Source organism: Crocuta crocuta, unplaced genomic scaffold (genome assembly GCF_008692635.1).
Source record: "Crocuta crocuta isolate KB4526 unplaced genomic scaffold, BGI_CrCroc_1.0 scaffold217, whole genome shotgun sequence".
In the NCBI taxonomy this organism is placed as follows: Eukaryota; Metazoa; Chordata; class Mammalia; order Carnivora; family Hyaenidae; genus Crocuta; species Crocuta crocuta.
In genome coordinates, this window is record NW_027532208.1 from 2,425,873 (window position 1) to 2,448,959 (window position 23,087).

Below are 23,087 nucleotides of genomic sequence, written 5' to 3' on the forward strand. Positions count from 1 at the left end.
TGCATACATGATATTAGTATTTTTCCTTTTACTAAATTAAAAAAATTATTTTACGTTTATTTATTTTTGAGAGAGAGAGAGAGAATGCAAGTGGGAAAGGGGTCAGAGAGAGAGGGAGACACAGAATCCGAAGACAGGCTCCAGGCTCTGAGCTGTCAGCACAGAGCCCAATGTGGGAATCAAACCCATGCACCGTGAGATCATGACCTGAGCCAAAGTCAGACGCTCAACCGACTGAGCCACCCAGGCGCCCCTCCTTCTACTAAACTTTTAAAAAATCACCCACAATACAGACGTGTTAAGGTAAAAATGTTTCCTTCCTCTCTGGTTCAAAACTTGAGAGAAACGGGGCTCCTTTCCGGCCACGAGTCGTGGCATCCACGCACACCTGCACACGTGCTCAGGCGATGCATCTGGAGGGGGGTCTCTGGCGGGGGCAGCGAGGGGTGCAGGGTGGGAGGTGGCCCCAGTCCTGGAGAGCTCCTCTCTGACTCTCCACCTGCCACATCCCCCAGGCCTTGGGGCTGACATCTCTGGGGCCCAAGGGACCGGGGCTGCAGAGGCCACCGGCCAAGGCTGGCAGAGGGAGAGGGCCTCGCCTGGCCTTGGACCTGGGGTGCAGCGTGGGGCCAGAAGACCAGCCGGGACTGCCCTGAGCGTGCCCACCTGCTCAACTTGCCCCCTACAAACAGCCGGCCCCCACATCCTTGGCTGCTGGTGGGAACGAGGTGTGGCTGTCAAAGGCCCGAAGTCTGCTTTCCACATAGGGGCTCTGCAGGGGGCCTCCAGGGCGGCTGCCTGGGCTATGTGCCCACTAAGTACCTCAAGGCCTAGAAGGTAGAGTGGGTGAAGGCATACTGGGAGCCCATCCTTTGGGCTGGCATGGCTGGGAAGGCTTCCTGAAGGAGGGGGCATTCGAACTGGGTTTCCAAGAGAGGAATGCGTCACAGGCCCTGGGTGCTGGCCCCAGATCAGCACTGTCAGGCTCCTAACGTCTCTGGACCTGGGTTTTCTTACCTGCTCTTGCTGATCTGTGCCCATTGAAGGGCTCTGGGCTAGACATCAGGCTGGGGAGCTGAGGCAGCTCTGAGCAGGGAGAGGCTTATGAGAGGGGATGGCCTTCCCACCCTGAGCCCGGGGCCTGAGGAGAAGGTTCCATAGGTCTGTCCTGCTTCTCTCTGGGACCTTAGATGAAGCGCTGCCTCTTCTGGGCCTCAGTTTCCATGTCTGTGACCAGATGATCCCCCATGAGATAGTCAGCACTCGAGGGGGCCTCGCAGACCTTGGTGCCCCGCTGGGAGGTGGTCTCAAGCAGGGTGAGCTGGTCCTGCGTGTGCATCCTGTTTGAGCTGGGGTCTGGCTCTGTGGAGCTATACTTCTAGGCCTTGACCGCAAGTCTTCCAGGGCCTTCCAAGGCCCTGACATCCAGGGCCTGGGGTTTGGAAGGAAGGCAGTCGGGGGGGGCAAGAACACCCTCCCACCCCGGCTGCCCCTGGCACACAGTGGGCGGATCAGAGGCCTTGGAGTCAGAAAGCCTCAGGGGTTCAAATCCTTGAGACATAACAGCCTGGCCACGTGGCCTTAGGCGAGTCCCTGAACCCTGTGAGCCTCAGTTTCCCCACCTGAACAGGCATGATCGCAACATGTCAGCCCTCACAGGACGGTCATCGGGTCTGTGCAGGAGGCAGGAGAGACCAGGTACCCCAGCTCCCTCTGTCGCCTTCCCGGGGGCTGCGAGATCTCCATTCTGAGGCCGAGGGCAAGGGTGGTCAGTCCATCTGCCTCAGGCCTGTGTGTGTGTGTGTGTGTGTGTGTGTGTGTGTGTGTGTNTTATTTATGCTGAGCGTATATTTATATCAGCCCCTTTCTCATTAATAGGGCAGGAAATGGCTGGAATTGTTACATACCTGGCCGCCCAGGGGTCCCGCCTCGCCAAGACACACAGGGCCCTGGCTGCCCAGCCGCGGCTGCGAGGGGCCCCCTCCTCAGTCCCCGGCCTGAGTCCCTGGCCTTTCGCTGACCTCGATTGCATCAAGCCCCCCTCTGCTTCCTTGAGCTCCTACTCTGCACACCCCCTCACCCTGGAGCATACAGCCTTGGGAAAGGGGTTCATTTTCCGGCTTCTCCCTGTCCCCCGGCTCCTGACCCCCTCCCAGCCTCGGGAGAGAAGAAGTGTCAGGTGCTGCTTACAGAATGGGCAGACAGCAGGCAGAGCCTTAGAGGGAGAAATCAGGGCCCCCTGATTTGGGCGTGGGGTCCTGGAGCCCTGGGGGGGGGTGTGGGCAGAAGAGGAAGTGGGGGGATGGAGAGAGCCCTCCTGAGGTGCTTGGGGGTGGTCCCCGGGGCTCTGGTCCCCACCGAGCCAGGCTACACGTCCACCAGGATGGACCCCCGCCACCCGACAGGTGCCCGACAGAGTGGGGGCTCACGCGTCCCCCATCCTGGCCTCCATGGCCAACCGAGGCAGCCCCGCCGGCGGCCCCCTCCCTGGCCCTCACGGCCGCACTCAGAAGCAAACCGGAGTCTCTCCGGCGGAGCTCTTGAGCTCTTGGGCGAGGGCCCCAGGTGAGGCTGCCAGAGCTGAGAGGTGCAGCCCCCTCCCCAGAGCGCTCGCCTGACATAACCTATCAGTGCTTCCGCCTTAGCCCGCTCCCCTGGCCAGGGTACACACCCCTCCAGGCCGGGCTGTGCTGTCCTGCTGTCCCTCTCTTGGGTGACTTTGCTGGGGTGGGATTAGAGGGAGCCTGCGTGCGGGATGTCCACCAGCCCCAGGGGGAGGGGGGTAGCTGTGCCTGCTTACCCTCCCCTAGACGGGACCCATGGGCTGGGGTCCACTCAGCGTCCCCTCCCACGTTGGGTCTCCCGGAGGCTCCCCTGTGGTCAGGTGGGCCTGGCCTCCAACCTCTGCCCTCTGTGCCTCGATGCCCTCCCGCCTCAGTGGCCAGAGTGGGGCCAATGTGCAGATATGGTGACTGAAGCCCCGAGGTGAGGGGCTTTCCTGAGGGCTTGCCCTTTGCCTTCACCCCTGCTCTCTCAGCAGTACTTCTAGGGTCTGCGGAAAGGGGGTAGGAAGAAGGTGGCTTCTGACATTGAGGAGGGGACACTGAGACCCTCCAGCTCTCTAGGCCGGAGCCCCCCTGGGTGGTAGGAGGGGCTGCTGCATGCCTGGGGCTCAGGCAGGTGTCTCTGGGTTTACGGCTGTCCCGCCGTCCAGGGCCTATGTGCTCTATGGGGCCGGGTGGGCCAGGCCCCAGGTAGAGCACCTCGCCTGGGTTCCCTTTCCCCAGACGCCATGTTGAGCCACCAGCCTGCACAGCCCCAAGTCCGTGTCCAAGCCCTGGCCAGCAGCAGGTGCTCCTCCAGCCCTGCCCGGCTAGGCCTGGCCTGGCCAGGTGGTCTCGGACAGGCTGGCTCCTCTGGGAGCTGCCTGCTTGTAAGGTGAGGACCATACAGCCTGCATGGGAGTTGGGAGGACCCGATGAGGCAGGTGAGGGGCTCACATGGGGTCCAGCACGTGGTGGGTGCTCGGCAAACAGGGATATCTCTTCTGCCACCTCCGCATGGCGGCTGAGTGCCTGAGGGCTGGGGTCAGCGGTCAGCTCAGGTCCTCTGCCTGGCCGTTCTCCTGTCCCTCCATGTCCCAAACGGACTAGGGGGAGGGGGAGGGGCGGCCAGCTCCCCGGCAAGGCTGCGTCCTTGGAGATTCCCCTGGGGCTGGACTAGGTCCCCCACCCCACAGACCCTGCCTCAAAGGTCAGGGCAGTGCCTCCTCTCAATGCTTGGGCAAGGATGTCCAGGCCACCTAACTGTGGGAGGGGAGGGGCAGACATCCATCCCTGAAGCGTCCTCTCCCTCAGACCCTCTGCTTCATGTTGGGGTCCCGCCTGTCCCCGGCTTGTGTGACCCTGGGCAGGTTGTCAGGCTCTGTCCTTGCTCATGCAATGACACAGAAGCTTTTGGGCTCTGTGGTTCCTGAGCCAGAATCAGGAGCCCCCTTGGCTCTGGGGTTTTGCATGCTGGAGAGGGTAAGTGTGGAGCCCCCTGTTCTGGCCCCCACGCCCGGGTGTTGCAGTAATAGATAGACCCTGGGAATAGACGGCAGCCATGTGGAGCTGTGTCCGCCCCCACCCCAGACTCACATCTGGAGCCCAAAGCCGACGAGCCAGCTAAACACGGAGCATCTGGGCCCCGAAGAGCCTGCTCCCAGGTTAACGCAGCCCATCTGGGCCCCTGGCTGAGGCTCCGCCCTGTCTCCACGGCGGAATGCTGGCGCACATCTGGAGGGCTGGAGCCCTGTGGCCGCTCTGCCTTCCCGTGCTGCCTGGGTCCCCTCCCTGAGGCCGGGGTCCTCCGCCCAGAGGGCTCGCTCTTCCTCTCTGGAGGACACAGCTCCTGGGGCTTCTCCTGGGGGCCGCCTCGGGAATAGCATGGTTTTCACATACTGTGGACACATGTCCCTTGCTAGAAGTGGTGACAGCTGCCACTCTGCACCGACTCATCCGGCAGCCCTTGGCATTGCTCGAAAGAGCCTCTGGGGCCCCCCCGGCTGTCGTCTGCCTGCCCGCGCCTCCCCAGGGTGCCCAGGATGCCGCAGGATGTGTCGCTGCCTCTGCAGGGACCGTCCTGGGTCCCTGTCACGAAGCCCACCTCACACAATGAGACCGGCCATCACTTCCCTTCTCTTCCCCAATTCCCACCAATGGGGCTGCCCAGCAGGATGGGAGCAGATGTCTCCCCAGAGGCCCCAGACTCAGAGAGGAGGGCCTAGAAAAGAAGGTTGCTGGAGGGAACCAAGGAGCCATGCAGGAAAGACTTCGCGGGGGCAGAGACACCACGGGGCAGCCAGCGGGGAGGGACGCAGGCCTGGGTTGGAGGAAACTTCTGGGCCATGGGAACTGCCCAGCGGCTGCCTGGACTGCTTCCTCCTCAGACTGCCCTTCTGACCTCACTGGGGACATGGGCCCCTAATGAGTAAGGCATAGGAGTCTTGTCACTGTCATTGTGCTACTGAGCTCCTAGCACTGGGCCCAAGCCCTATTATTCCAAGATTCTAGGCTTCTGAAATGCTGCCTTCTCAGAATCTGAGCTTCCTGTGACCGGAGGTACAAACAGCCACCAGGCACATAGGGTAGTGGGGGGGGTGGGGGGAAGCAGGAGGGGGCAAAGCACCTCAAGAATGTGGATGGGTGTCTCTAGCCCCTGGCCTGGGCTGAAGGCCTTGCTGTCTGCCTGCTCCGAATGGCCTCTGCTCTGCAGCTGGCCCAGCCTGTGAGGCCTGGGGGTGTGAGCACGGAGCCCGGCGATTCTGCATCCTGTGGTCAAGCTTTATCAGAGCATCACTGGCCCCGATTGAAAAGAATCCTTTAATGCCGTAGCCTCCAGCCCGGAGGACCTGGAGCGTCAGGGATTGAAACCACAGAGCTTCATGCCTCCTCCTCTACCTCCTTACCCACGGAAAATTTGACTCAACAAGCATGCAAGATGGAGACACAAATAAAATGTCACAAGGGGTAGCCTTTATTGAGCCTGTTACGGTCCAGATACTGTTCTGAGGGCTCTGCTTGTACTAACTCATTCTGGCCTCCGTCGTGAGGGAGGTACCATTGTTATCACCGACCCATTTTCCAGATGGGGAGCCTGAGGCTTCAAATCCACTCAGCCCTTGGGTGGCAGAGCTGGGTTCAAACCAGGCAGTCTGGCTCCAAAGCCGGGTCCTTGACCACTCTGCATGTGGGCGGGCAGGGGTGGGGGCATATGGAGACAGAGATGGAGAAGGGACAGAGTGAGGCAGAAACAGGGGTGGCTTTTAGATCCTGGCAAGTGACGCTGCTGTCCCCAGCCCAGGAGGAGAGGCACAACCAGCCCATCCACAGGGATCATCTTGTCCTGTCTTCCCAGGCCCTTACATGAGGTGTCCAGGCATGAGGAACAGTCTAACAGAGAGAGGCTTTGTATTTTAATTTGAGTCTTTCTGGCCAGGGAGGGAGCTGCTACCTCTGGCTGTTCTAGAAGGCAGGTGTCTGGGGTTGTGATGGTCAGCCCTGGGCCCATCTGCTGTGCTAGGTCTTCACGGGGGACACTGGGTCCTGAGGTGGGGGCACTGTCTGCGGAGTCAGACTGTGTGGAGGGTCACTTAGAGCTTCTAGGGGTCTCTACGGATAAGCATGTGTCTGCGGTGGGGGGATGCTCCCTCTCTCTGCTTCTGCCACCATCTGATCTGCCTGGGGAACCCTCCTTCTCCCACACCGATCTTTTAACAACCTCACTGGGTGAGGTTTGTACTAAGCATCCCGGGGAGGACTTTGTCATGATGTAATACCTCAGTCCCCACAACTGTGGCAGGAAGGGATCATGTGTATCCCCATTTTACAGATGAAGAAACTGAGGCTCAGAGCTGGTAAATCACTTGTCCACACAGCTGACAAGAAGTTCAAATCCTGGCCCGTCTGACCCCTCTCACCGAGCCCCTGATTCCCATCCCTGCCCAGAGGGCTGGGGGAGAAACCTCCATTTCCCAGACTCTAGGGGCCGACCCAGGCTTCCCAGATTCCCTGCCTGACGCCCCCAGTCCCTAGCTGGCTGGCTTCAAGTTGGCCCCGCCTGGACTTGGGGGCTGGCCGAGGGCCAAGGGGGAGGACAATAGGAGTAAGAGGAGCGGAACCCCTCTTGGAAGGGGGGGCAGAGGTCGCCCAGGCCATGCTTTCTGCATGCATCTGAGGTTCTGTGGCCCAGGCCTGTGTGGAGAGACTGAGGCAGGAAGGACAGATGCTGGCCTTGTCCTGTGGTCCTAGGGGACTTGGCTCTCACTGGGGGGTGGGGAAGGGGGAGGGGGGGCTCTGGCCTGAGGAGAAAGGAAGTGGAGGAGCTTCCTGCTAAGACCTAGATTAACTGGACTCTACACGGTTGAACTTGGCAAGAGGAGGGAGCTGCTGGTTCAGCCCAGACAGCACCTCCCTCCTCCGCCCTGGGCAGGCGGCGGGTCCCGGAAAGGGCAGTGGACTCAGGGCCCCTGCCTCGGGCTGCGGACCCCTGCGGGCCTAGCCTCCCCGAAAGGCTCACCAGGTGGACTTCCTGTGGCCCCTCCGCTGGCCCCTCCCGGGGATGCTGTCCTCGGAAGTCCATCGTGTCCCCCGAGCCTCGCTGAACGCCTGAGTCAGATGGGGAAGCTGGTAGCTTGGGGGAGAGCCCAGAGCCCTCTGATGCCACTTGCCAAGGTCCCCGTGCCTGGACCACTCATTCGGTGTCGATCCTGGTCCCCAGGACCAAGTCTCCCTGGGCTCCGGATGGGAACTTGGGTGCCTAGGATGGGAGACTGGTTCCCACGGTGGCCTTTGAAGGCCTGTGGCTGACTTGGGACCACTGATCATTACCCTGTCCCCCAGGATGGGGGGGGAGGTCTGGCTCTTGTCTAGGCCCCTGGGCTGGGGTGAGGTTTCTACATGTGACTCTGACTGTCAGGTCAGCGGCTGGCCCAAGAGACACTGCCCCTGGCCTCACCGAGGGTGCTTCTCGTTCCCTCCTGGGGGGCTGCTGACCCATGGGCACTGGAGCTGGGTCTGCAAGGGGGTCGTTAGCATGCCCGCCCCTTCCCCACCTGGGGAGGGGCCCTTAGGAGCCGGGTCCCCGCATTCACAGCCCGGGGGGAAGGGACGGTTAGTAGCAGGTGCTCAGAGTGGTAGAGGCCTGCCCCCTGTTTTCTTCCTCCCAACGAAGGATTTGGGCAAAGGGCTCTGACCATTCCCTCCATTCACAAACACTCTGGCTGCCTCCTTGGTGACAAGCCCCAGGCTGGGACGCAGAAGTCCTTGCCTGCGGTGAGTCCCGGTCTTGCTGCTGAGAGGTGCGAGTGCCTCGAATCACCTACCTCCTAATTCTGGCCTCAGTTTCCCTTTCTGAGGAACAGGGTTGGATTTGAGATGTTCGGCAGAACCTTCCGGCTCTTGCTGAGGTGAAGCCCACTCCTGGCCCAAGTGAGCAAAGCCCACCACCCACCCACATTCCCAAGGTCACAGGGCTCCCTGGCCGGTCCCCAGGCTGTGCCTGCGACCATCTTTCCAAAGTCTTCTGTTACCAAGGGCGAGAGAGAGAGAGAGAGGGGCTTCTTCCTCACTGTCTTCAAAGCCAAGCACCGGGGAGCCTGTCAGGGAGCAAATCCTTCCAGACAAAGCAGGCCAGTCAACAAACAGGCGACCAAGACAACAAGGAAAGATTACGAAACCCAGATTCAGGGAAAGAGGCCACTCCAAGCCTCTCTCCGGGACAGGGGGCGGCGAAATTGGGCCAGGCCTGTGGGTCAGAGCCGGCCTGGCCCGGACTATTTTTGTACTGTCTCGGGGGGTGGGGGCTGATGAAATCCCAGCTGCATTTCACCAAAACACTTTCCCCTTAAGCCCGAGCTCCATGTGGTTCAAATTCATTGTCACTTAACTCATCACTCAAGGCTCTGAGCCGCACCCCTCCCCCCCCAAGAAAGACAAAAACACAGTCTCTGGCACGCGGGTGAGGTGGGCGTGAGGGGTTGTGACAGCGGGCTGCCTGCCTTGACCTTAGCTGCCCCTGGCTCCTTCCATCAGGGCCTCGGTTTCCTCCGAGGTAGGAAGAAGAGGCAGGCTGCTAGGCAAGCCCCACGGGGACTTGGGGTCGCTGACTCTCTCCCCTCCACACTTTCCGCCCGACCCCACCGCTGGAAGCAGGAAGCTGATGTGCCCCAAAGTCCTGTGCGCGGGAGTGCCCGGAGGTCACCCCATGGCAGTGTCACGTGGGCACATATCTGTGCCAGCGAGCAAGGAGAGGCCAATCTGCCTTTTCTTCTTGGGGCTTTTTGCAGTGCTTGTTGGCTTGCACCTGGTGTTCTTCACCTCAGGGCTTGTTGGGGTTGGCGAGGCCTAGATCCCAGCGGATGGGAAGGGCTGCTGGGAGGGGAGCCACCAGAGGGCATTTTAGTCTTTATCAAACAGGGGGACAATGACCTCTGCTTTTATGAGCTGCACCGACCTGTGGCTTCCCGAGCTGGGTGGCCACGGCTGCGGGTGCATTTGATGATAGGCCCACCTGCCTCTGTTCTATTCTGGGTGCCTAAAGCACCCAGCCTGCTCCAGGTCACGGTGGGGCTAATCCACTCCTGGGTCCCCAGTGCCCAGCACGGGGCTTGGCCCAGGACCCGAGCGCTAGGCATGCTTGTCGAAAGAATTAATGCATTTCTCAAATCACATCAAAGTGCTATTTTCATTATCTCCAGGGCCAGATGAACCCAGGGCCGCAGCTCTCCAGATAAATATGGACACTCTGGCCCCTGCATACTCCACAGGCAGGGAGAGAGCCCTCGTTCTGATTTCGGCAGGAAGGAAAGCCCCAGTCCGTAGAGAGAGGTCACCCGGCGCTCTCCTCCCGCCCACATCGGGGGCGCCTAGCGACCCCTTCTGCTCTGCCGACCCCTCTGCTGGGCCGACCCTGCCAGCTTCGGTCTCTGGTCCCCAGACTGAGGGGGGCAGCCGGGTGGAGCTGCAGGAGTGTGCTTTCCTGGGCAGGGTCGGGCAGTTCCTGAAGCAGGAGAGTTGTTTGGGTGCAAACATTTCCCTGCATTGTCCGGCTTCGGGAGGGAGCCAAGAGTCTGGGCAGGAGGCGGGGAGCTGTTCTCCCTTCCACCCCAAAGAGGACACCTCGGAGCACACAGGTGGGGGCTGGGAGGCTGTCCCAGGCCTTGGGGGATGCAGAGGAACTAGCAGGGGATAGAACGGAGATCTATCGGATTTAGGTGGAGACACCAACTGGCTTTTGGTCCAAGTCCAGCTGCAGGATGAGATTGTACCCACTCCGGGGGCTGCTGGGAGGCGCCTGTCCTTCTCATGCTGGGCGCGCCAGCCTACCCACGCGTCTCTCTTCCATGAGCAGCAGCCCGCCGACCTCCCCTTTCAGCTAAGCTTGCCCTGCCTTTGAGGCTTCTGCCCAATGATAACTTCTCTGGGGACAGTGGCTCTGGAGACGGGGTCTCCTGGAAGTTGAGGGAAGGACATCCATACTCATCCCTGTGGGTCTCCAGAGTCCACTCTCTCTGCCACAGCTCCTCTGAACAAGGCACTCCCCCCACCCTGACTTCTGCTTTTCCTCCCTGGGGCTCCGGAAGGAAGCTCGTCTAGGTAGCCGTGGGCAAGGATGTGTATCCCAAGTGATGTTCCATGGAACCTTATTTGGGGGGAGACAAAAAGGTTCTGGCTCCAATAAACTGGGGAAACACTGGACTTGACAAAGTCCAGCAGAACTTCTCAGAGCCTTTGATTATGAACAGGGTCTTTGATCTCCTAAGACAGGGCCTGGCACGCAGTGTTTCCGAGCCTAATTTGACGGTAGTGCCGTTTTTCCTCGAGGAATCTTTTCCAGGATGAGTGGGACATGCCCTGGGCTGTGCAAAGTGGTGGAGACGGTGCCTGTGGGTGAAGTTGCTTTACTTTTTGTGTCAAGTTTGAAATCGCCCTGATAGCTCTGGATGGAGTTGGCCACGGGAGTGTGGAGGTCTAGCCCCGTGATTTGTCCTCTCTTCCTTAGCACTGAAGGGAAATGGGCTGGCATGGCAGGTGGACAGAACAAAGGGGCTCAGGACAGACCTGTCCATGTCTCTAACTTATTCTGAAAATGCTAGCCACATTTAGGTCAGTTGTGGTTGAGGTTGGGCAAGACCCAGGCCGCAGGGAAAGCTGCGAGGATTTCACTCATCAAGCCGGTGTGAAGTTCTGGAAAGAGCCATCCCAGTTTTGGGAGAGATCTGACTCCAAGACCAGATTTTGATTTTTTTAATGTTTATTTTTGAGAGAGAGAGTGAGAGCAGGGGAAGGGCAAAGAGAGAGGGAGACACAGAATCCAAAGCAGGTTCTAGGCTCCGAGCTGTCAGCATAGAGCCGGATGCGGGGCTTGAACCCACGAACTATGAGATCATGACCTGAGCTGAAGTCGGATGCTCAACTGACTGAGCCACCCGGGTGCCCCTCCAAGACCAGATTTAGGGATGAGTTTCTAAGACTGGTGCTACTGCTTGCGTCTCCTCCTGCAGATCGCTGTCCCCTCCTCGCAGCTGGAGTCCCTGGGCCCCACCAGCAGCCTCAGCTCTGCCCCAGATTCCGGGGCCCTGCCTTCCATGAGGGGCTTTTTGAAGGAGCCAAGTTCAATGTTCAGGTGATTGACAGTTGCTCTTGTGTTGCGGTTCTGATCATGGAGGCTCTGCTTTGCTCCTAGGTTCCCTCTTCTCTGTCTGCTGCTGGACGTCCCCACCTCTGCCTGGGTCCCAAGTCCCAGATTCCTATCGCTTCATCCCATTGACCCACTGGGTTCCTTCTTCCTGTCAACTCTGGCTCGTCCTCTCTGAGTCTGTCTGGGCCCCAGGCCTGGCCCGCTGGCCGGCCTCCCTGTAGGTGACATTGTCTGAGAGCCTGTTCCATGTCAGAGGTAGTCCAGCTGGTCAGTCCCTCCCTGTCTCAGTCTGCAGCTCTCAACTGTCTCTGGGGCTCGGACAGCAGACAGGCAAGTAGGAACTGTTCTACTTCAAGCCTCTTGAAAGTCATTCACTCATTTGCTCGTTCGATTACCTATTCTATCAACATCTGCGGAGTTGACCTTGGTCCTGCTCTAAGTCAGTGGTTCTCAAACTTAAGCGTGCATCCTCAGCCCCTGCAGGGGCTGATTTAGTAGGTCTGGGATAAGGCTTGATAATTTGCATTTCTACCAAGTTTCCAGGTGATGTTGATGCTACTAGTTGGGGGTGGGGGGGAGAGGCACACTTTGATGGGACAGGTAGAAGCAGTTATCAGCTATTAACATCCACATATGGACTAGTTTATCATCAAGCCGTTGAAACCAGAAGCATCCTCCATGGGGAGGTCTGGACAGAGGAAGGCTTATGGAAGGACATGGATCCCAGCGGGGGAGGAGAGATGTGCCAAGAGACAGACGGTGGCCCAGAGAGCTGGTTGGAAGCATAAAGGACAAGTTTGTCTCCTTCCCAGGCTGGGCCAGGCCCGGGGCTGGAGGGAGGCAGGCCTAGGGAAGGCTGGGGCCACACTGAGCAGAGAGGCTGGGATTCGGCCGTGGGCCCAGTGCACCTGACCCGTGGGGCTGGGAACAATGGCTGGGCCGGTGCTGCCTGGCCAGCTGCCCCGCACATCTCTGTTTTCCTTCCCGGCTCCGATCTCCTGGAGCTCTCTTTGCTCGCTCCCTCTGCGGCAAGCCCATCCTGTCCGCTGGCCCCTCGACAGCACATTCCTTCGTGCTGATTCCTTTGCGGCTACAAGCGCACGTTCTCACAGTAAGGAGGGAAGTGAGGCCAGGGACTGGGGTGATGCAGAAAGGGGGCTCAGGCAGGCCTCCCTGGGGCTCTGGCTCTGTACTGAGACCAGTAGGCATCTGGGGGAGGAAGGGGCACCCCCTCGGGCTGGGGGTTCCCCAGGACCCAGCCACCCCTAAGGGCTTAGACTGCTTTTCCCCTGGACTCTGTATCTCCTGCTGGTAGGCAGGGTGCAGAGATTGGGGGTTCCTGGGCCCCGGGGCCCTTGCCTCATGCACGGTCATATCAGATGCACCCTCTACAAAGCAGGGCCCTGCGCATGCTCTGCTTCTCGTGGAGGAGGGCGCGAGGCCATAGTGGACTGGTCCCTTCTGGAACAGGACCTCCCCCTGGCTCAGGCCACTGTTCCTGAAAGACCTGTGTGCAGGGGGACATGGGGGCCCGGGGTTCCATCCAGGACAGCCCTGCCTAGCCCTTCTGTTATCCCACCAGGGTCACCTTGCCCAGAGGCTGGCAGGCCGTGACATTCCCTTTCCCCCTGGTTTGATGAGCTGGAGGCCAAGGAGTATGGTGCCACCCAGCGTGACACAATATTGCAGTGACCTGTACTGTCTCACCTCATGCTTGGCGGGACCCCAACATTCAGGGGGGTCTATGGCCCTGCCTGGCAGCAGGGGGCTCAGGGCTTATGCCCTGGATTCTTTCCCAGTCTGTTTGTGCTGGGACAGGGCTCTTACCTTGGGGTCAGGTTCAAGGTTCAATCGAGTTGGGGTCAGAATCAGGGTTTAATCTGGGATTGGGATTCGGGTCAGAGAGGGCTCTGGGGTCAGCCTGCATTTCAGGGTGCAGTTCAGTCTAGGGGTGGAGGTAGGGTTCAGTTTGGATTCAGGCTTGTTCTGGGGCTACGGCTGGGCTTAGCCTAGGGTGGGTGTTGGGGCCCCTCTGGGTTTGGGGGTCAAGTCTCAGACTAGGTACTCTGTATCAGGATAAGACTCTTGTGTGGTTAAGGTGGGTATATGTTAAGTTAGAATATTTTTTTGGAAGTTTATTTATTTAGAGAGGAGGGGAGGGGCAGAGAGAGAGAGAGAGAGAGAGAGAGAGAGAGAATCCCAAGCAGGCTCCACACTGTGAGCACAGAGCCCAATGCCCGGCTCAAGCTCATGAAATGTGAGATCATGACTTAAGCCAAAAACAAGAGTCAGACACTTAACCGACTGAGCCCCCAGAAGCCCCAAGGTGGGTATATGTTAAAGGTGATCCCTGCCCCCAACCCTTACCCTCACAACCAGCTGGTCCCTAATCCCTGGAGCCTTTAAAGGGGCCCAGAGGCAGAATGAAGGCTGGGCTGTGGGGGTTGGGGAGGGCACATCAGTAAATGTGTCCTGATGCCTGTGCTGGAACTGGGGGCACAGGGTGGACCAGCTACCCCTTGGCTCTCTCTGGGCCTCAGTTTCCCTGTCTGAGAAGCTCCATGCTGGGGAGTTGGGCTGCGCTGCCTGGACCTGGCAGCTTGGGTGGCTGGGTGTGGGGAGGGCAACCCGGGTCGCTGCAGAAGCCGTGGCCTGGGCAGGGTGTCGAGGAAGGGCAGGCGGGACAGACCTTCCTGGGAACCCACTGGCTGAGGGTCCATAGCCAAGGAGGCATCCTAGTGGCTGACGATGCCACCTCCGTGGTCAGAGGACCCCCCTCTCTGGCGTGGAGCCTTCCAGACCACGAGTGTGGCTTTAATGTTAGGGCTCAGGCATGGAGCCGGGCAAGGGGTCAGATTCCGGCACCAAACTCCAGATGCCCCCAACCCCTGTCCGACAACTGACGCCCGCCCTGCTCATCAGCAAGTGTCCCCAAACAGCCGCCACAGGGGCTTTGCCCTCAGAAGGGCAGGTCACGAGAACCAGGGGCCGTGCTCGGCTTCTGTTTCTTCTCTCCCTTTCTCAGCTTAGCCCCCTAATCTGGCCTCCTCCTGTCAAAGCCGCAGACACAAAAGAGAAGCCCCGATTGACGTCAGGCGAAGCGCCCACAGGGCCTCTGTCTCTTCCAGAAATCTGGCTCTGGTGCCCAGAGTAGGATATCTGTGGTTTTTAAAAGGTGAAAATGGCCCATAACCCCGCTTCTGTGTCTCCATCAAAACCTGGCAAGATGGGTGGTTTGGGGGAAGGTGGGCTCCAGTGTCCTGGTCCTAGTCCGGAGTTGGACTGGACTGCTGAGCCCCCTCCCCTCCGTGGGGTCCCCTCACCGAGCCCCTCCCTCTCCCACTCACTTGGACACCCTAGAATCCTGTGCTTTTCCGTGGTCCCTAGCAGCGCCTCCCTGCCCCCCGCTGTCTCTCCTGGGCCTTCTCCTTCCTCCCATCTCTGTCCTCATTGCCCACTGCCCAGTCCCCCTGGGGCTTCATGGTTCGTGGGTTTCTGGGCACCCCCTTCCCGATTAGGCCCTAATCTCCATGGCCCTAACACCAGCCCCAAGCCTGGCACGCAGTAGGTGCTTTGTGAGCCTTTGCTGGATCGGGAAGGAAGAATTCCTTCTTGAATCTCCGTCTCCGCTCACACTTTGCCCGGCTTGGATGTGGACATTGGGACCGCGGGGTTCTGCGAACCATCTGCATCGCAAGCAGTGGCCACTGGGAGGAGCGGGGGAGCCAGATGTCGGTCGTGGCCTTCGGTCAGCCTGACCCAGCTCAGCTGCAAGGTGGCCCTCTGTGCAAGGACCATGATGGCCAGGCTCCCTGAAGGACATCATATGGTCATCAGGCCTGTCCCGCTTCTCGATGTCTGCCCTGGGGACCAGAGTCCCTTGTTCTCACAGCCCAGGAATAGGGAGAGAAAGACTCCATCTCTGATTCTTACCCCGAGCCCTCTCCATCTGTTGCAGCCTCATGGCCGCTGCCGGGCTATACAGATGACTCCTTCCCTGGGAAAGTGTCCCCCATGCCATGGTGAATGTGACCATGACCTTGTCTCAGTTTCCTGTCATTTATGGAATATGGTCCAAGCTGCTGACACTGGCTACCCACACTCATGCTTTCTATCTCCTGTCCTTCAGCTCCTGCCAGCAACTGGCCATCTCTCTGAGGCTTTATCTGGCCCCTCCCTGGGGCCTGAGCTAAGCAACCTGCCTCCCCTCCTCCCGGGCACCCTGCTGGACCTTGAGGTCTCCTAAGTGACCAGTGATTGGCATCTGGGCAGCCCTGGGCTAGCCCTGAGACCTGTACCATGTCAGCCACCGTGTGATATAACAGGAGCTTACATCCTTTGCCCCCATTGTACTGATGAGAACATTGAGGCCTGCAGAGGAGAGGAGACAGCTCATCCCAACGGTCTCTGATTCTTCTTTGCAATTTTCCTTTTGTTGACCGATTGCTGTCGCTACCTAGGGTCACCTGAGTGGGCTTCACGGTGGACTGGACCACTGGGGAGAACACCTCCTCCAGGAAGCCATTGTGATTCCCCCCCTACCCTGCCAGCCTCCTGAGCCATGGATGCTGGGTGCTGCCCAGCTATCTTAACATCAGCTGCCTGTGAACATCATCATCAGAATCTCACCTGGTGAGACTCACCACTGGTGCTTTCTTACCTTGGGCACGCCCTTGTCTTTGTTGTTGTTGTTAAGCTCCACTTGACCTATTTATAGAACGAATGTGTTGCCCTGGAATTCTGAGGCTCTGCAGTGGATTGGGGTTTGCTCTGGGAGGCCGAGGCCAGGGTTTTGGTGGCCTCTCACTGCGTGCACCAAGTGTAGTTGAAAGATCACGAGGAGGAGGCAGCAGGTCCTGGATGAGAATCTATGTCGGCCTCTCCGTGACTGTGTGGCCTTAAGCACATCCCTCTCTGGGCCCCAGTTTCCTACAAAACGGGGAAAACTGCCAAGCCTGGCTTCCTCGGGGGTGATTAAATGCAACGGTGGCTTTGGAGGTGTTTGCTAAGTTGAACAGCACAGTGCAGGTGGATGGTGGGGGGGACTCGGCAGCCCCCAGCACCCCGCGCAGGGCCCGGCTCGTAGGAGACCGGCCGGATGACCGCACACGGCTCCCTGCCGAGGGAACGTGGCAGGTGTCTGGACGCTGCGTCCCCAGGCGACTTGTACGGGCAGCATTCCCGGCAGCTCATGCTCCATTCCCAGCCGGTCCCGCTGCCGGGCCAGCCTCCCTGCTGATGGAGAGGCTGGTGGGGGGGCCACCTGGCACTGGCCCAGCCTGGCCAGTCTCCCACCCATGTTTTGTTCGCAGTTTGGAATGTCCTGGGACGCGGAGCTCGGCTCCCTGGGGAGGCACTAGTGCCATCCCCTTGATCTCATCTCTGGACAGGTTTCTTGTTCATTCCAGCCTGGGACTCGGCAGGCTCCCAGCCCCAGCTGCTGCCAGTCCTGGTCGGTCTGTGTCTGTCCCGGTACTGGCAGCCAGGAGCCGTGCAGCCGGAGCTGGGGGGCTTCCCCGGGGGTGGGCTTCTCATAGCCCATCCGCGGCAGGCCCCCGAGCATGCCTCGGAGCCCGTTCTCTGCAAGCGTTTTTCCAGCTGCTTCTCTTCACAAACTCCTTTCTTTGCTGGTGACCCCCCAATACTGAGGTCCTGAAGTCTGTTTGGGATGATGTTCTCAGGACCTAAGGGACTGGGGCAGGGGCAGAACGTGCCAGCTGCCCTGATTTCCGTTCCCCTGAGGGGGACAGACTGTGCACAGAGTAGGTCCCGTGAAGTGTGCGCAGGTGTCAGAGAGGTAGAAAGATGTGTGGGGGTACGTGCGTGGGGTTTGCTTTGGCTCCCAGTTGTAAGTACCCCTAAACTCGATTCATTGCAAGGAGAATTTGGGGGGAAGGGCTTGGGAGGTTGGGGTCTGGTTAAGGAAGGAGCCCATTCTCCCCTGGTAAGCAGGCACTTCTGGGGTGGCTGAACGCGGTACCCTGACTCGGTCCCATATGCCCAGGTGAGGCCCTCTTGGCTGGAGAGCAGGGAGGTCAGGCTGGACCCGTTCTCAGGAATGCGCAAAGGTGTATGTGTGCATGTGAGCGCGTGTGCGTGCGTGCATGCGTGTGTGTTCACACGCACCAGTGAGTCACTCCTGAGCCTGAGGAAAGAGATTCATCCTTATCTAGCCAGGGTACACTCCTAGTGAATCTAGCTCACACCTGGCTAGGTTGCAGGGGGTGGGCAAAGAGGAATCCTCTCCGGGGGAAACGGAGTCCCGAACAGACCCCTGTGGTCTGTCCTCAGCTTGGGTAATCCCTGCCCCAATGGAGGTCAGCACCTGCCCCAGGCCTGGGTAAACTCCCCTCTTTCCACATCATTAATGAGGAGACTAAATAAGTCAGTCCCTCTGGCAGGCCCCCCAGCCCCCCAGGCAGCCTGGCTGGAGCTATTAATATTCCCCGTGTTTATGACCCTTTGGCCCTGCTGACAGGCTCCTCTCCCTAGCCGTTGGAATTAATTTTGTGAATCAGAAAAGGGTGGGGGGGAGCAGCCTGTTGGAATCCAGGACAATGACATCCCCACCCCACCCCCCTGCAGTGGGTCCCACTCTCTAATTCTAGAAAACAGTCCCAGTGTCCAGCCCAAGCCGGGGCGCCTGCCTAGCTGGGGTTGCCTCATACCTCTGCTATGCTCTCCCCGCGGGAGGGGGCTGGCCCCAGCCCCGATGATTCAGGACCCCTGACACCTTGCACTGATGTCAGTGGGAACTGAGGCCTCAAGCCCTGGGACCTTCTGGCTCGTCGCCTGAGCCCGCGCCCTGCACGGGGCTTGGCCCCGGCTCGTGCCTCTCGTGACCTTCCCATGGACGAGGTCTGGCTGGGAGAGGAGGCCAGGCCAGACAGCCTCTCCCTCACGCTGTCCCCTTTCCGAGAGCTGCCCGAGCTGGCGCCGGGACGTCCCCGGCCTCCTCGGGTTTCTAGGACTCGTTCTAAAATTAATATGGGGGAATTCGGGGAATTTGGGAGCAAGTTCCCAGAGAACCGTGGCTGCCCTGGGGGCAAGCATCCCTGCTTCTTCCCACCCTCCTCCGATTTTTATTTCCGAACTTCCTATATGGGCAGATCCCCTGTGGGCAAACTCACTCTGTGAAGGGCAGGACAGGATACTCTGCCTCTGTACGTGGGGGAAGAGTCTTCTCCTTCTACCCCCACCGTGGAGAAGTTTCCGGGAGGAGACTTGTATACAAAATACTCTCTTAAGTCATTTGGAATATGTTTGCAAGTATTTGGTGGGTTGTGTTTTCACTTTCTTGATGCACAGAAGTTTTTCATTTTGATAACATCCAATGTATCTATTTTTTCTTTTGTCCCTTGTGGTTTTGCAGAAATCGCTGCCAAAACCAAGGTCATGAAGATTTACCCTTATGGTTTCTTCTGAGAGTTTTATGGTTGTGGCTCTTAAGATCTATTTTGAGTTAATTTTTGTATATGGTGTGAGGTAGGGGGTCCAACTTCATTCTATGGCATGTGGATATCAAGTTGTCCCAGCAGCATTTGTTGAAAAGACTAATCTTTCCCTGTTGAATATTCTTGGCACCCTTGTCCAAAATCAATGGACCATAAATGTAATGGTTTATTGCTCAATTTTATTCCTTTGAGTTATATATCTATCCCTAGGCCAGGGTCATACTGCCTTGATTTCTATAGCTTTGTAGTAAGTTTTAATATCAGGAAGTGTGACTCCTCCAATTTTGTTCTTCTTTTCAAGATTATTTTGGCCTTTTGGGGCTTCTTGTGATTTCATATGAATTTAGGATGAGCTTTTCCATCTTGCAAAAAACCCCAAAACACCCAAAAACCAAAACACCATTGGGATTTCGATAGAGATTGTACTGAATCTGTTTCTGGTAGTATCGTCATCTGAACAATATTAAGCAATATTCACAGATTAGACAATCCATGAACATGGGCTGCCTTTCCATTTATTTAGGTCTTTAATTTCTTTTCATCATGTTGTGTAGTTTTTGTTGTGCGAAGCTTGTGTTTCTTTTGTTAAATTTATCGCTAGGTATTTTGTTCTCTTTTTTTTTTGATGCTATTACAAATGGACTTGTTTTCTTAATTTCGTTTTTGGGCTGAGTCATTTAAAATAGGCTTTGACATAAAGCATCAGCATGAGCATCATTTATGACCCAACTTGTCAAGACCCTACTTATGTAAAAAGTGAGATCCGCTGTGACTCTCAAGCCTAGGTTAGTTGCTTTCCAAGGTCTGAACTATGACCCTTTCTCCTACCCTGGCCACTGCTGGAGGCATGGCCTCTAGGGGGACATTTCATCTTCGTCCTACATCTCCCTGCCTCCAGTCTCTCCCTGCCCCAGCCTCCTCCCTTCTGCTTAAACGATATTTTAAACGATATTTTTAAATCTGATTGTGTCATTTCCCTGCTTACAGCCTCCTGTCGCTCCCCATCTTATCCATGAGAACACTGTAAGCTCTTTGGTCTTCTGTTTAAGACTCTTCATCCTTACTAAAGACTTCCATTGCCAGTTCTGTGCGGACAGTCCTTGTGGACAGCATCACAGGTGCAGCAAAGCCATCGGATTCTAGGGAAGCTCAGTGAGGGCACCAGATCAGCTCTTCCTCTGCTGTCTCATCTCCTCCTGCAGGACCTCCTTCCTCCCTGCTTCCCAGATGCCTCCTCCTCCCTCCCTCAGCCCCTACATCCTGTTACCAAGTCCTATAGATTTTGTCTCCTAAGCCCCTCTTGTATCTGTCCCCTCTTCTAAACAGGCTTTATCTCACCTGCTCACAGGTCACCAGAGCGATTTCCTACAACATAGATGCACCCTGCTTAAAATTTTTAATGACCTCCCATGGCCTCCAGGGTCAGATCCTGGATGGTCAGCCTTGCACCTTCTATGAGTACAAGGCCTGCACTCTCTGTCCCCCTCCATCTCTGGGCCCATGATGTCTCCTCATTTGGGCCTACCTGGCAAACTCCTGCTTCTTCTACCAGATTTGCCTCCAGAGCTAAGGTTTCCCACGCCACCCCCACCCTGCCATGGCACCCAGGCCACTCCATCTGTTTCCCCTCCTTGGCCAGGACCACGCTTGGTTTTTCTCTGTGCCACGGAGCCCACAACAGGCCTGGGATACGGTGGCCACTGGCGAACGTGTGCACAACACTGAGAGGGCAGATGGGGGAGTCGGGGAGCAAGGGAGCCACAAGATGCTTTGGGAGCAGCTGGGTTTGGGGCCCCACAGTCATGTCATGCTGGAGTGCTGTGGTGAAGTGGGGAGTCACTGGTGGGTCTGTGGGGGGGGGGGACTATGGCTGGCTGGCTAATGTGGCTCTAGCTGGGCCAGGGCCTTGAGAGGGGCTTTGCATGTGTGTCCCCAACCTTCCCAACCCCTCCGCTTAGGGGTCACCTCTGTCAGTCACCCCTCCCCCACCACAGCTGGGTTCTGCTCACCTTTACTTCCTCTTTGTCCTTGCCCCCCACCCCCTCTCTGGCTTGACTGCTGCCCACTGTTCTGGTAAGAACAGTGGCCTCCTTGTCCCTCCGTCTGAGCGGCTGAGCAGCAAGGCGCAGCGCCCCTCCTGCCCCTCCTGGCCTCCCTGCCACCCCTCCGGCCCTCCTACCCTGCATCGCCCCAGGACCCTACCCTGCTCCCCGCAGCCCCCAGCTCACCAGCTCCCGGTCCTGAGTCCTGCCTCACGGCTGCGCTGGGTTGTCCTCACTCTGATTCTCCATGGCTACGTGTGACAACCAGTCTCCACTGCTTGGCCAGACACTTTTCAAGGGCAAGGATGCAGAGGGCTTTTCCCCGAATCCTTAGAACCTAGCCCAGGCTGGCCCAGGAAGAGCTCAATAAATGGTTTAACATGGAATTCTATCAGAACTACTCCCTACTCACCTCTCACTCAGAGATAAGATATTATTCCAGGGGCACAAGAATAGGCTCCTAGGAGGGAGTCCGTGACTGGGCTTTTGTCCTGTTTACATTATCACTAGGGAATGTCCTAGGGCCTTCTGGGAGGGGGAGTGGGTATGAGGGGCAGGCACTGAGAACCTTTCCTTGTCGGGGCAGCAATCGTTATGGATCCAATAGCAGGAGGTCCCCACCCAGTGTCCCATGCCTCCGTCCTGCCCGGGGGTCCCTTCTCTTCCCTGGAGCCCCCTCCTCTAGCCTCCTCAGCTGCCAGCACGTGAGTCTGGTGCACAGCCTGGCTCAGTGCCTCCAAACACACAGAGCGGCCCTGGGTCCCCGGTGGCCGCACGGCTGGGAGCAAGTCACCCGCCCAGGTCTACGGTCCCCACATGGGTTCCTGTCTCTGCCCCACGGTACCTCCCGCCAGTGCCTAATGGCTTCCATCTGCCCCACTGACTCACGGGGCTCCAGCTGTCAAGACTTAAAAAGTTTCCAAATTCCTTCCCACCCTGCCTTTCCAGGCTACTTCCCCAGCTCTGGCCCCCTGGTGGCACCCCCACATATCCAACCAGCTGCTCCTTCTCATGCTCCTCCCCTAGGAGTAGGGGAGGGAGTGGTAGAGAGGGGCTTCTGTGAGGGGCAAGGTCCCTCTCTCCCCAGGGGAGGCCCTGCTGGCAGCAGAGAACAGGAGGGCTGCAACATCAGGGTCCAAGGAGCCATCGGGACGACGTGTCCATTTTATAGATGGAGAAACTGAGGCCCAGAGCCGGTAGCAGAGCAGGGGGTAGAACACAGGGCTTGGAGCCTGGTCTAGAGATCTCCTCTGCCCCTTCCTTCTTCTGCTCTCTCTGCTCCTTTCATGTGTTACTCTTCCCTTGGCCATGGGAAAGACAGCTTCGGCCTGGCCCGCCCTTCCCCAGGGACCAGGGCCACTTGGTGACCAGGAGGGGTCTCTCCATGCCCCCCACCCCCTGGCCTCTCAACAGCTGGCCTGCTTCTCCCCTGTCCCTCAGGATAAATCCTGAAGAAGTGTTTGTACCTAAACAGTATTTCCAGGGCAACTTGCATTCCTGGGGGGTGGGTGGTCGGAAGGGTGCAGGAGGAACGGGTCTAGCTATGATGCCCTGTGACCCACAGCCCCTCTGGGTTTATGGGACTTGGGGCCTGGGAGCCTGTCTCACCCTTGATCTTGTACAGAGCCTGAGGATGATTGTATGAGCCACCCTGTCTCCCATTCCCTTTTACAGTGCATCTTCCACAGAGGGACTGTGTGTTTGGGGGTGATGGGCAGAGGCCAGAAGTGTCCTCAGCTTTCAGAGGCAGAGGGGCAAAACCATGGGGGTGAACAGCCCCCCTCTTCCTTCTCTTGCCTCTCAGGGAGAATGTCAATGCCGAGGACCCTCTCCCGGGCTGTCCCTCTCCCGCCAATATACCTCTGTCTATTCCTCATTACTTTAAAAAAATTTTTTTTAATGTTTTATTTCTTTCTGAGACAGAGAGAGAGAGAGAGACAGCGTGAGCAGGGGAGGGTCAGAGAGAGAGGGAGACACAGAGCCCGATGCGGGGCTCAAACCCACGAACCATAAGATCATGACCTGAGCTGAAGTCAGACGCTCAACCAACTGAGCCACCCAGGCGCCCCTATTCCTCATTACTTCTCAGATGAAGCACTACCCTCCTTGGCATCAGTCTCCAGGCACCGGGGGGCAGTGCCTGTCCATTCTGCAGCCCCACCTTGCCCTTCTCTGCACCACTCCTGCCACGCACCTGCCCCTGGACGGCCCCTCCTCAGCCCACGGCCAGGCCTCTGTATCTGGCCCGCTTCTCCTTCCAACCCAGCTTGACGGTCATGCCTCCTCCTCCAGGCAGGGTTCCTTGGGCTGCCAGAGGGAGCTGACCACTGCTCCGTGGGAGCTAATGCACTATAGCGTGGGCCTCCATGTGTGCAGTGTCCCTGGCTCTCAGCCTGCACCCCACTCTCCC